Genomic DNA, 11,010 nt, shown 5'->3' with positions numbered 1-11,010 from the left:
CTAATCTAAAGGTTTCCCTTCCATGGAGCTGTGTGACCTTGACGTAGGTGGAAGGGCTTAGTAGATCATTGTTTTCAATCTTGATCTGATTAGATAGATAACAATGATTGAAGCTAACGACAGCTCATATCATATTTGTTTAGTGATGGGTAAATTACCGCTAAAGTAACTTTGACCGGTAAATTATCAGTAAATTATTGATAAATTACAAATACTGCATTTCTGGCCATTCAAACTTTAACACTGTTTTTTTCCTTGACTGTACCAAAATTTATAGTGTTTTTTCGGCACACATAAGACATTTAATGATGTATCCAAAAATCCAATTATTTTACTTAATCCAAGTGATGTTATCAAAGTTAATGAAATAACGCTCTGTTGTACAAGGTGAGTCAACGATAGAGTTTTCTATTTCTCGAAACAAATGAGATAATGAACTTCACTCTTTCTTTGACTCCCCCTGTACAACAGTGCGTTATTTCATCAACTTTGATAACAGTTTGATCATCTGTAACTTTTTCGTTTTAGAAAAAAGATATCTAAACGTAACAAAAAACCAAATTTTATTTGACTATAGCAAGTTTTTTTTTATTTAAATATCGAATATTTAAATAAAAAAAAACGAAAAACCAACTATTTTGCAAGATTTTAACCTTACTTACGTTTTTTTAATGGAACCCCCTGTATACAGGGTGTCCGTTTTACGAGCTTAACCATGGGGATTTCGGTTATTTGAAGGGATACAAAGTCAGTTAAATTAGGGCAAAGATGCGCATTTTCGAGCTTTGTAATATGTCGTTTTAAAAATTAGAAAATTCCGACTACTTTCGGAACTACCTGGAAAAAAGCGAAATTTTAAAAAAACGTTTTTATTTTTTTCTGGTATTATTTGAAGAGACAAATGAAAATGGCTGACACATCCTCACAGTCACTTTTTCTCCTCTACAAGATCGCGGAGTCAAATTTGGAATCCGACGTTTCGATTTTCCGAAACCATCATCAGCTTTTTTTCTGGTTAAAATGATGTATCACTTGTTAAGATTCGGACTTGCAGTTTGGAGGAAATATGAAAAAAATACTTTCTTTGCGAAGAGTGCCGTAAATAACGGTACCTACATGACGTTGTTTTGATAAACAAATTATTGACTCTCCGACTGGATGTCACTTTTAACGTCAGCTACATTTACTAATTCGGTGCAATATTATTATATATATTGTCACACCCGTGTTAATAGTTACGGTGCACACCCAGTAACCACCATAGTCAGCAAGGTTAGCGTAATGAGGTCGCTGACGAGTATAAAGGATGCACCGTAGCTCGGCTAAACCACCGAACTCTGGGGTCATCCTCAGAGGGAGGTCACGAGCGACAGTCCGAACTTTCTAGTGCCCGGACGGCTCGTTACCCTGTTGCAGTACCTTAAGTAAATCCTTTGGGCGTGTCGGACATAGGGGCACCCTGCTCGTATCGAGCGGGTTTTGCTTGGCGGCACATCAGAAGGCCTTACGCACATACCCCCACACCCACGCACCTACACACCCCCTCTTGGAAAGTGTTCCATGCGCGTCCCGCCTGCGGCGGTGCTAGCAGCCCTCTTAATCTGGGGGTAAGATCTAGTTCATTGTACACCAAGTAGTAAATAAAGACGACATACTTAAGCTACGATCTTGTTTCTCTTCCTACGCTACCCCCTAAACGTGACAATATATATAATATTTGAAAATGGTGAGGTTTTGTTTTTTGTTTATCAATCCCAATCCTCTGACCGGTTTCGCCGTATTACGGCTCATCAGAGAGGCTATAGGGCTTGATAACCAAAGAACAAAACCTTCGTTCCAGTATAGTCAACTGGATGCCAGAAATGATAGTTGTGTGCAACATCTGGTGACATCTGTACTCAACTCTATGAGTTAGAAAGTACAGATGGCGTTCCAAAATCTAGGAACAGCACCATTAATGCCGCATCATTCGGTAAACACCGATCTGATTGGTTGAAAATGGTGAGGTTTTGTTTTGAGGTTTTTTTTTTTTTTTTTTTTTTTTTGTTTAGATGTTGCACACAACTATCATTTCTGGCATCCAGTTGACTATACTGGAACGAAGGTTTTGTTCTTTGGTTATCAAGCCTCTCTGATGAGCCGTAATACGGCGAAACCGGTCAGAGGATTGGGATTGATAAACAAAAAACAAAACCTCACCATTTTCAACCAATCAGATCGGTGTTAACCGAATGATGCGGCATTAATGGTGCTGTTCCTAGATTTTGGAACGCCATCTGTACTTTCTAACTCATAGAGTTGAGTACAGATGTCACCAGATGTTGCACACAACTATCATATATAATATTTGTTTCACAGTACCGAGGTACAGTAAAAAGGGCTATCGGCCGCGTGGCCTTTCTGCCCATGGTACATGCGAGAGAAAAAGAAGTAAATTCTGGTCAACACACTTAATTAACATAACAATAATGTCTATATACACTAATATTTACATACATACAGATGTTTTTTACACTTAATTGAAATGCTCCAACAGAGTGTAGTAGGGAGACGTGAAGCGGGATTGTCGAGTTGGTCTTTGAAGGGAAATAGGGTTTATTATGGTCCAGTTCTGGGGGTTGTTGTTCCATTTTGTCTCTAGTTATGTTAGTCGTTCAGTAATTTTTGTCATTTTAGTTCGTTCGTACAAAAATTCATTGGATGGGTTGTGAAGCGGGTTTTGGGGGTGTCTAATTTTTGTTATGAGTCTAAGAGCAATTTGTTCTGTGACCTGTATGTGTTTTTTTGTCTTGTCAGTTGCATTCAATATTATTATTAAAATTCCATTTTCAAGTAAAAAAATACGAGATATGCCAGAGATTTATTACGCATATCATTCAAATGTACAAATTACTTCAGAAACATACCAACAGCGCTATCCAGAAAGACAACAACCTGCGCAAAATTACTTTCTGGTACTTCATCAAAATCTAGCCGTTTTTTAGCTATACAAAATAGGATCAACGTTTTCAATTTATAACACAGAGTAAAACTGAATACTGAATTTAAAAAATGAATAAAGTAAGCACCATTATGCCTGCTTTATACCTCCCATTTAAGAATTAAATTAAATTTAAATTTCCACTAAAATTAATATTTAAACTAAGAAATCTTGTTTAGGTTTATACTACAAATTAATAATTAGAAAAATAAATGACTGTTTTGACTTACTGGACGTTCGACGTTGATGTTTGACGTTGACGTTTCTATTGTCATCTTCATTACGCGTGTTTTGTGCATAAAGAAAATTTTTATTAAAATAATTTAAAAAATTTGTTCTTAAACCACTTTTTCGGTAAAAAATCCAATTATGGAAATAGACGATTCAAGTCTAATAGACTACGTATCGCAATATCCATACTTATATGACAAAACTAACAAAAGCTATAAAAACAAAATAGTGCGGGAAAATGCGTGGAAAACTATTGCCTCCTTGTTATCCGAAAAAGGAGATTTATCCCGTAAGTAAGATCAAAATTTCAAATTTTCACACATTTTCAAATAAATATGCAATACATATCTTTGCAGCCACATTGGCTGAACAACGGTGGAACGTTCTGCGGAACCGTTTTTGCACCGAACTGAGAACAATAAGATGTGTGCCCTCAGGGTCCGGCTCTACTCCATCTCCCTGGCCCTACTTTCAGTCCATGAAGTTTTTACAACCATTTATAAGGAGTAGAAAGTAAGGCATACAATTAGGTACTAATTCTTAAAATTGTAGAACAAAAGGGACATATGAAACTTAAAGTCCCCCTTTAAGTTCCCCTGATGACTGTCCTTGGAACACAAAGTCTATTCTTACAGAAAACTCAAGTGTTGAATATTCATCAGATAGCGAGTGTTCGGGCTTTACTGGCCCTAATGTTAATTGAGTGGACTGTATTAAATGAAAACGGATTGTTACTGATAAATGAAAATGCCCAGCTCCACCTTGAACGGTATATTAATGAAATAAACGTATTAATAACGATGGGGGGCTGGGGTGTCTACTAAAAAATGCCAATAAAACCGTGGCAAACGATATCAACGGCTTGGGGCTTCATAGACAACAACTGCGGCGGTGCGGCGGACCGCCGTAACAGGTGATGGCGCTGGCGCATCGGGCGTTGGCTGCTTGTTGCCAACGTGTGGTCAGAAAACACGGCGCTGTTGCCACTAATAAAAATTCAGCTAGGTGATTCTAAACGTAAACATGCCCCCCACCTTGAAATATTAATTGAAATTTCAACAAAGTCAAACTTATACTAAAAATAATGTCACGTTTAAATTGAAAAGCCCTTTTGGCCCAACAAGTTAAACGAGACGTGCGTTTATTACTTTAATAAACGCCTTTACCGAGATCTTGTTTCAGAGGTAGAATCAAACCACTTGGTAGAAAAATATAATTTAATAACTAAATAATAGTTAAAACTAATTGACAAAATGGTTGGTTTATCAACTTGGTGAATCGGAATAAAACCTTCAACATAATTCCCAAAGTAACACTTTAAACAATACCTTTTACATGCACAAAATATTACAATAACAAATCTGTACTTACATTTGTAAAACAATTATGAGGGCAGCTTCGTGGAGGGTTTGGCACTTGCGATTTATTATAGTTTAAGAGATGGTTTACTATTTAATTAATTTGTAAACCCGGTGCGGGTTGCAGAATTCAGGACGACTACATTCTGTGGCGTGAGCGGAGTCTTCTGGCTAGGTACTGCCTTCTCCGACGTGGTGCACAGCAAAACTGGATTGATTGGAATGAACTGATTGAACTGAACTGAACTGAACCCCTCTCTAGGGTGCAACCTCTTTTTTATAGCCTTCCAGACACTGATTCCACCAATCAAAACTCCCAGACCTGGCCTCGTCTAGCCGACAACTCGTGACGACCTTCGACCATCGGTACTTGGAAAACATTCCACATTATTTCGCAATTCAGCAAATGCATCTTAATTGCAGTTGCACTCCGACCGCATTCCACAATTTTAATGTTTCCGCTCTAGTAATATAAACATTTTTTAATGTTTCCGTTCAAGTAATAAATTTGATTTATTATCCTTCGTGACAATAACATTATATGAACAACTTAAAACTAAACAGTCAAGTTGCAAATAACTTAAGGAAGAGGACAACATTTTACAACGGGGCGCTTAATTATACCCTTATGTGTCCTTAACGATATAACGCGTACAATTCCGTCACTTCCCGGGTGAAGCTCAATTACTCGGCCGACGAGCCACTTACATGGAGGTAAATGGTCTTCGCGCACTAACACTAAAATGTCTAAGGTAACATTTTTCTCTGGAAGCTTCCACTTGATACGCTGTTGGAGTTGATTTATATACTCATTCGACCATCTGGTCCAGAAATGCTGTTTCATTGCTTCTATTTGCTCGAAATGAGTCAACCGATTTGTTGGAATGTCCTTAACGCTCGGGAATGGTAGAGACTGGAGCGAACGACCGATGAGGAAATGCGCGGGTGTTAGCACCTCAAGATCATTAGGGTCCGAAGAGAGCGGTGTTAGCGGCCGCGAGTTTAATATACCTTCTATCTGTGTTATGACAGTAGAAAAGCTTTCAAAAGTGAGCAAAGTATTTGATAAGACGCGACGTAAATGATGTTTAGCGGATTTTACTCCAGCCTCCCATATGCCACCATGATGCGGAGCGTATGCTGCGATAAAATGCCAATTGATATCATGGGACATAAATTGCTCTGTTAAGCTAGATTTATTGTCGCGAAGAAATTTTCCGAGTTCCTTCAGCTGATTGCTTGCACCAACGAAATTAGTACCATTATCGCTGTAAATATTCAAAGGCCTTCCTCGTCTAGAGATAAACCGCAGTAAAACTTCAAGAAATGAGCTTGTAGACAGTTCTGTCACAACCTCAAGGTGAACTCCCTTTGTGGATAAGCAAATGAATAATGATAGATAACATTTTATGGTTTTAGATCCACGACCCTTGCGGTCTTTGATGTAGAATGGCCCAGCGTAATCTACGCCGACTTCGGAAAATGGCAAACTAGGTGTGACTCGCGACTTAGGTAGATTGCTCATCAATGGAGTAGGATTCTTTGCAGTGTAGCGAAAACATACTAAGCATTCTCGGACAGTCCGTTTGGCTAATCTTTGACCGGCAACAGGCCAAAAATTATTACGAATGTGGGCCAAAAGCATTTGAGGTCCGCAATGTAGAAGCATTTTATGTTCATGTTTGAACAATAGTATTGTGAAAGGATGCCTTGCTGAAAGAATCGCCGGGTGCTTTTTATCGAATGAGTAAGATGAATTTTTTAACCTGCCTCCAACTCGAATAAGTTCATCATCAAGAAAGGGAACCAAGCTAAGAAGACTACTCTTTCTGGAAACCACACCCCTGGCTATTAAATCGTGCATTTCAGATGGAAAATATTGCCTTTGGGCAAGTTTTACTAAGACCAGTTTAGCTTGGCGAAGTTCTTGAATTGTCAAATGACCGGTGGATCTTTGAGATTTAAGATGGAGTGTTTTTCCAAGTCGTATAAATCTTAAACAGTAGGCTGTAGTACGCACTAATCGTATAAAAGACGAAAAACGATTAAAAGGAAAGGTGTCGTTATAGTCTACTTCGACAAAAACTTGACTTGTTTTACATTTTGTCTCCGGAAGCTGTTCAACTGGAAAGGGACTTTGTGAGGTAATGTCAATAGGCCACGTTTCTTCAGAGGTTTCGAGCCATTCAGGACCACAAAACCACAGTTTTGAAAGAACTAATTCATTTGGAGACAAGCCTCGGGAAAGGATATCTGCAGGATTGTTCTTGCTAGGTAAGTATCTCCAAGAACAAGTTGAAGTAAGAGACTGAATAGTAGCTACTCGATTAGCTACGAATACTTGCAAATTACTTGGAGATGATTTTAACCAAGCTAGGGCAACTGTTGAGTCTGACCAAAGAAAGGTATCGATAGAATTCATATCCATGGCTGTGTTAACCTTGTGAAATAAGTTTGCCAGCAGAACAGCAGCGCAAAGTTCTAAGCGGGGAATGGTTAAGGATTTTAGTGGTGCAACGCGTGTTTTAGATATTAATAATTTTGACCTAGCAGATCCATCGGATCTTAAAACTCGCACATAGAGACAGGCGCCATAAGCGGCATTTGAAGCATCACAGAACCCGTGTAATTGCATAGAAGCAGTGCGTTTGCTAGATACCCACCTAGGAATGGACAAATCCTTTAATCGTGGTAATTGAGAGGCAAAACCTGTCCACTGTTTTGCTTGGTCAGGAGGGACAGTCTGGTCCCAGGTTAACTTCAATGACCATAGAATTTGAAGAATTATCTTAGCTTTTATAATGACAGGACTAATTAATCCTAAAGGATCATAGATCTTTGATATTTCTGATAGTATTACTCTTTTAGTAACGGGTTTAACTAAATTTAGAGAAGATACTGAAAAGTGAAAAGTATCTGATTGACAGGACCATAGCATGCCAAGTGTTTTACTGACTTCAGACGAGCAAAAAAAAATAAGAATCTTGAGAAGATTCTGAAGGGTCAAGTTGTTTTAGCGCTTCAGTACTATTGGATTTCCATTTGCGAAGATCAAAACATCCTTTTTTTAAAATTGATAATATTTCACTGCTTAACTGAACAAGCTCAGGTAAAGAATCAGCTCCTGTAAGCAAATCGTCCATATAGAAATCTTTACTTATTATGTTGGAAGTTCGAGGATGAGAATGTTGATGTTCGATTGACAACTGCTGCAGACAGCGTGTAGCCAAAAAAGAGGCACTAGCAGTGCCATAAGTTACCGTATTTAAGCAAAAGGTTTGCAAGTCATCAGTCGGGTTTTCTCGCCATAAAATAAGCTGTAAGGGTCTAAATTTGTCCATGACTAGTATTTGGCGGTACATTTTACATATATCAGCTGAAACAACGTACTGATATTGACGAAATCGAAGCATAATAGATAAAAGATCATCTTGAACTTGAGGACCTACCAGTTGAATGTCATTGTATGACACGCCTGATGAAGACCTGGCGGAACTATTGAAAACCACTCTAAGTTTTGTTGTTAGGCTTTGTTCCCTCAGAACCCCATGATGAGGTGAATAATATTTAACTTCTTGGTCACTAGAAGGCGTGTAGTGAGACATGTGTCCTAACTCCAAATATTCTCGCAAAAACTCAGAATATGATTGTTTTAGAAGTGAATCTCGTGCAAGTTTTCTTTCAAGGGAGTGAAATTGTTTAGTGGCTAGCGACAATGAATCCCCTAACACCTCGGGTGATTGCTTTAGTGGAATGGACACTATAAAACGACCATCTTTAGAACGAGAAACATTGTCACAAAAGTTTTTTTCAGCTTCGAGCTCCTCTTTTAATCGAACTGGTTCAGAAGAAAGCTCTTCAATTTCCCAGAATTTCTGAAGCTGAGCTTGAACATCTAAGTTTCTCGAAAGGAGACACAATGACACTTTATTAGGATTGGGTAATGATAATGGACCAGAAATAAACCAACCTAACTTGCTTTTTTGAAGATATGGCATGCCGGAACCCAAAGAAATTCTTTCTAGGCATAGCAAGTCCCAAAAAACTTCAGCACCTATTAGAAGATCAATTTTGTTTGGTTCGTAGAAAGTAGAGTCGGCCAAAAGGCAGTGTGAGGGTATATTTAAGATACTTGGATCGAAAGTTGAGTTTGGTAGTTCATTTGTTATTTGAGAGATAACCAGACAATTCAGATTTTTAGCATAGTTAAAATGACGTGACCTTAATGCAATGTTACAGGATGCAGTAATGTTGGAGCCTGTCTGGCCAATGCCTGAAATCGATGAACTAATTTTTTGTTGCTTAATGCCCAAAATGCTTGCAAACTCTTTAGAAATTAAATTAGACATAGAGGCATTATCTAAAAGAGCCCGACATAAATGTAATTTGCCGTTTGTGTCAAAAACTTCAACCACTGCAGTAGCAAGAATAACTTGGCTCTGAATTGTTTGATTATGCAAAGAAACTTGTGGAGTATTCGAACTTACGTTCATGTTAATGTTTGTACTTTGGTCGTTGTGCAAAAGTGAATTGTGCTTTTTTTGACAATGCTTGCAGTTTCGTGATCTACACCTTTGCACACTATGACCCTTTTGTAAACAATTAAAACAAAGATTTAAATTTTCAACTTTAATTTTACGCTCAGAAATAGGTAAGGACAAAAATTTGGCACAATCATAAATTAAATGCGCTTCGGAGCAATAAAAGCAAGATGGATTTTTACTGGTTGAACCTGTATAAAATGATTTGCGCACCTTACCTTTATGCATTGCTACCTTGTCTAAAAAGTCGGCCCTTGAGGACAGAAATTGTTTTAATTCGTCAAGAGTAGGTAAATCATTTGCAAACTCTTGTTGTTCCCAGTCTTTAATAGTGTCAACATCAAGCTTAGAAGTAACCAAAAAAAATATTAAAGGATCCCAAAAAGCTGTTTCGATGCCCAAAGATTGTAAAGAACGTATATTTTTTGAAACTGTATCTACAAGATTTCTATAGGCGTGTGAAGAGTCCTGTTTGACTTCATAAATGTTAAATAACGCTTTGATATGGCTGTGAACCATTAAACGTTTGTTTTCAAATCTTTGACATACAATTTCCCAAGCTATTTTGTAGTTGTCAGCAGTAACACTGATAGCTTGAATACAATGAGAAGCAGAACCTTCAAGTGAGGCCTTTAAATAGTGGAATTTTTCAATGTCATCAAGAGTTGAGTTATCATGTACCAAAGATAAGAAAAGGTCTCTGAATTCAAGCCATTTTTCAGAAATACCAGCAAATTTGGGTAACTCAATGACTGGTAATTTTGCATTTGGTTTTCTAACTTGAACACTTGGAAATGATACCTCTCCGGTAGGTGGAAGCACTGGAACCTCATTTATTGGCGTTTTAAAAGAAACAAGAAACTGTTTTACATTTGATATAGTTGTAAAATACAAATTTTCAAAAGTGACTAAATCATTTTCATCTACTTGACCTTGATCTAAGCTCTCTAGCTCAAGGGAGACTTCTGAATATTCATTCAACAAGTTAAACTCTAGATCAGATAAACGTAATTCTAATTGCAGTAAAGTAGCTGAGTTTGGAGTCTCCTCCCTAACAGATTTAAAATAATTTGAAAAACGAGTCAGCTTGCTTTCAATATTTGCACGTTTACGAATTAAACAACGAATTTTATCATCAATATCAACAAACACACTCTCTGCATCATTAGTGGTTGAAACTTTCTTAAGTTTATCTTTTTTGGGAGCCATATTGTGATAAAAATAATAAGAATTAATTCAATGTACAAAAAAAAAACGTGGAAAAGGTAAATGGTATTATAATATACCTAAGCAAACAGACTGTAAACGGTGCGATGTGCCAACACAGAAAGAAGGTAGGTATTGTGAAAAACTTCGAAAAATCACCGAAAGTTTTTATTGAAATCAGCTACCGAAGCTTGAGCTCCCGTTATTTATAAGGATGGCACACGACACTTAACTCCGTTTCAGTTGCACAAAAAAACATGCAGGTGTTACCTTGGACTCCAGAATGCAGGAAGGCTTGTATTTGTTCCTTAGCACTGTTCCCTTCTGTATGAAAATACCTGGCTATTATGCTTTTAAACTTGATTTCCTTTGCTTCAATGTTTCAAAGCCTTTTCTCGCTATAGACTTTGCTATAATTATAAGCAATAATGACGTCCAGAACTTAATGGTGCAGTTCCAAATATTCCCTTTTAGATGTGCATTTGACGCACGCCTAAAAACACAATGTTAATGGTTCGAAATACGTCGAACTTGCCGGTGACTGCTGATTTAAAACTTGTTTAAATCAGGCTCGAATGACCAAATATGTTCGGGCTTTACTGGCCCTAATGTTAATTGAGTGGACTGTATTAAATGAAAACGGATTGTTACTGATGAATGAAAATGCCCAGCTCCACCTTGAACGGTATATTAA

At 37.6% G+C, this 11,010-nt stretch overlaps 1 long non-coding RNA gene across 1 annotated transcript; it reads left to right on the top strand.

Annotated features, from left to right (window-relative positions):
• The first annotated feature begins 2,823 nt into the window (after positions 1–2,823).
• Positions 2,824–3,724, top strand: LOC145736766 (uncharacterized). Its single transcript, XR_014180104.1, has 2 exons — positions 2,824–3,500; positions 3,568–3,724. It is a non-coding gene; the product is annotated as an uncharacterized LOC145736766 (long non-coding RNA).
• Positions 3,725–11,010: the final 7,286 nt, after the last annotated feature.

Source organism: Ips typographus, linkage group LG12, assembly GCF_016097725.1.
Source record: "Ips typographus isolate SLU linkage group LG12, UJ_Ityp_2.0, whole genome shotgun sequence".
NCBI classification, from domain to species: Eukaryota; Metazoa; Arthropoda; class Insecta; order Coleoptera; family Curculionidae; genus Ips; species Ips typographus.
The sequence above is the reverse complement of the archived record's forward strand: the minus strand, read 5'-3'. Positions and strand labels throughout refer to the sequence as shown.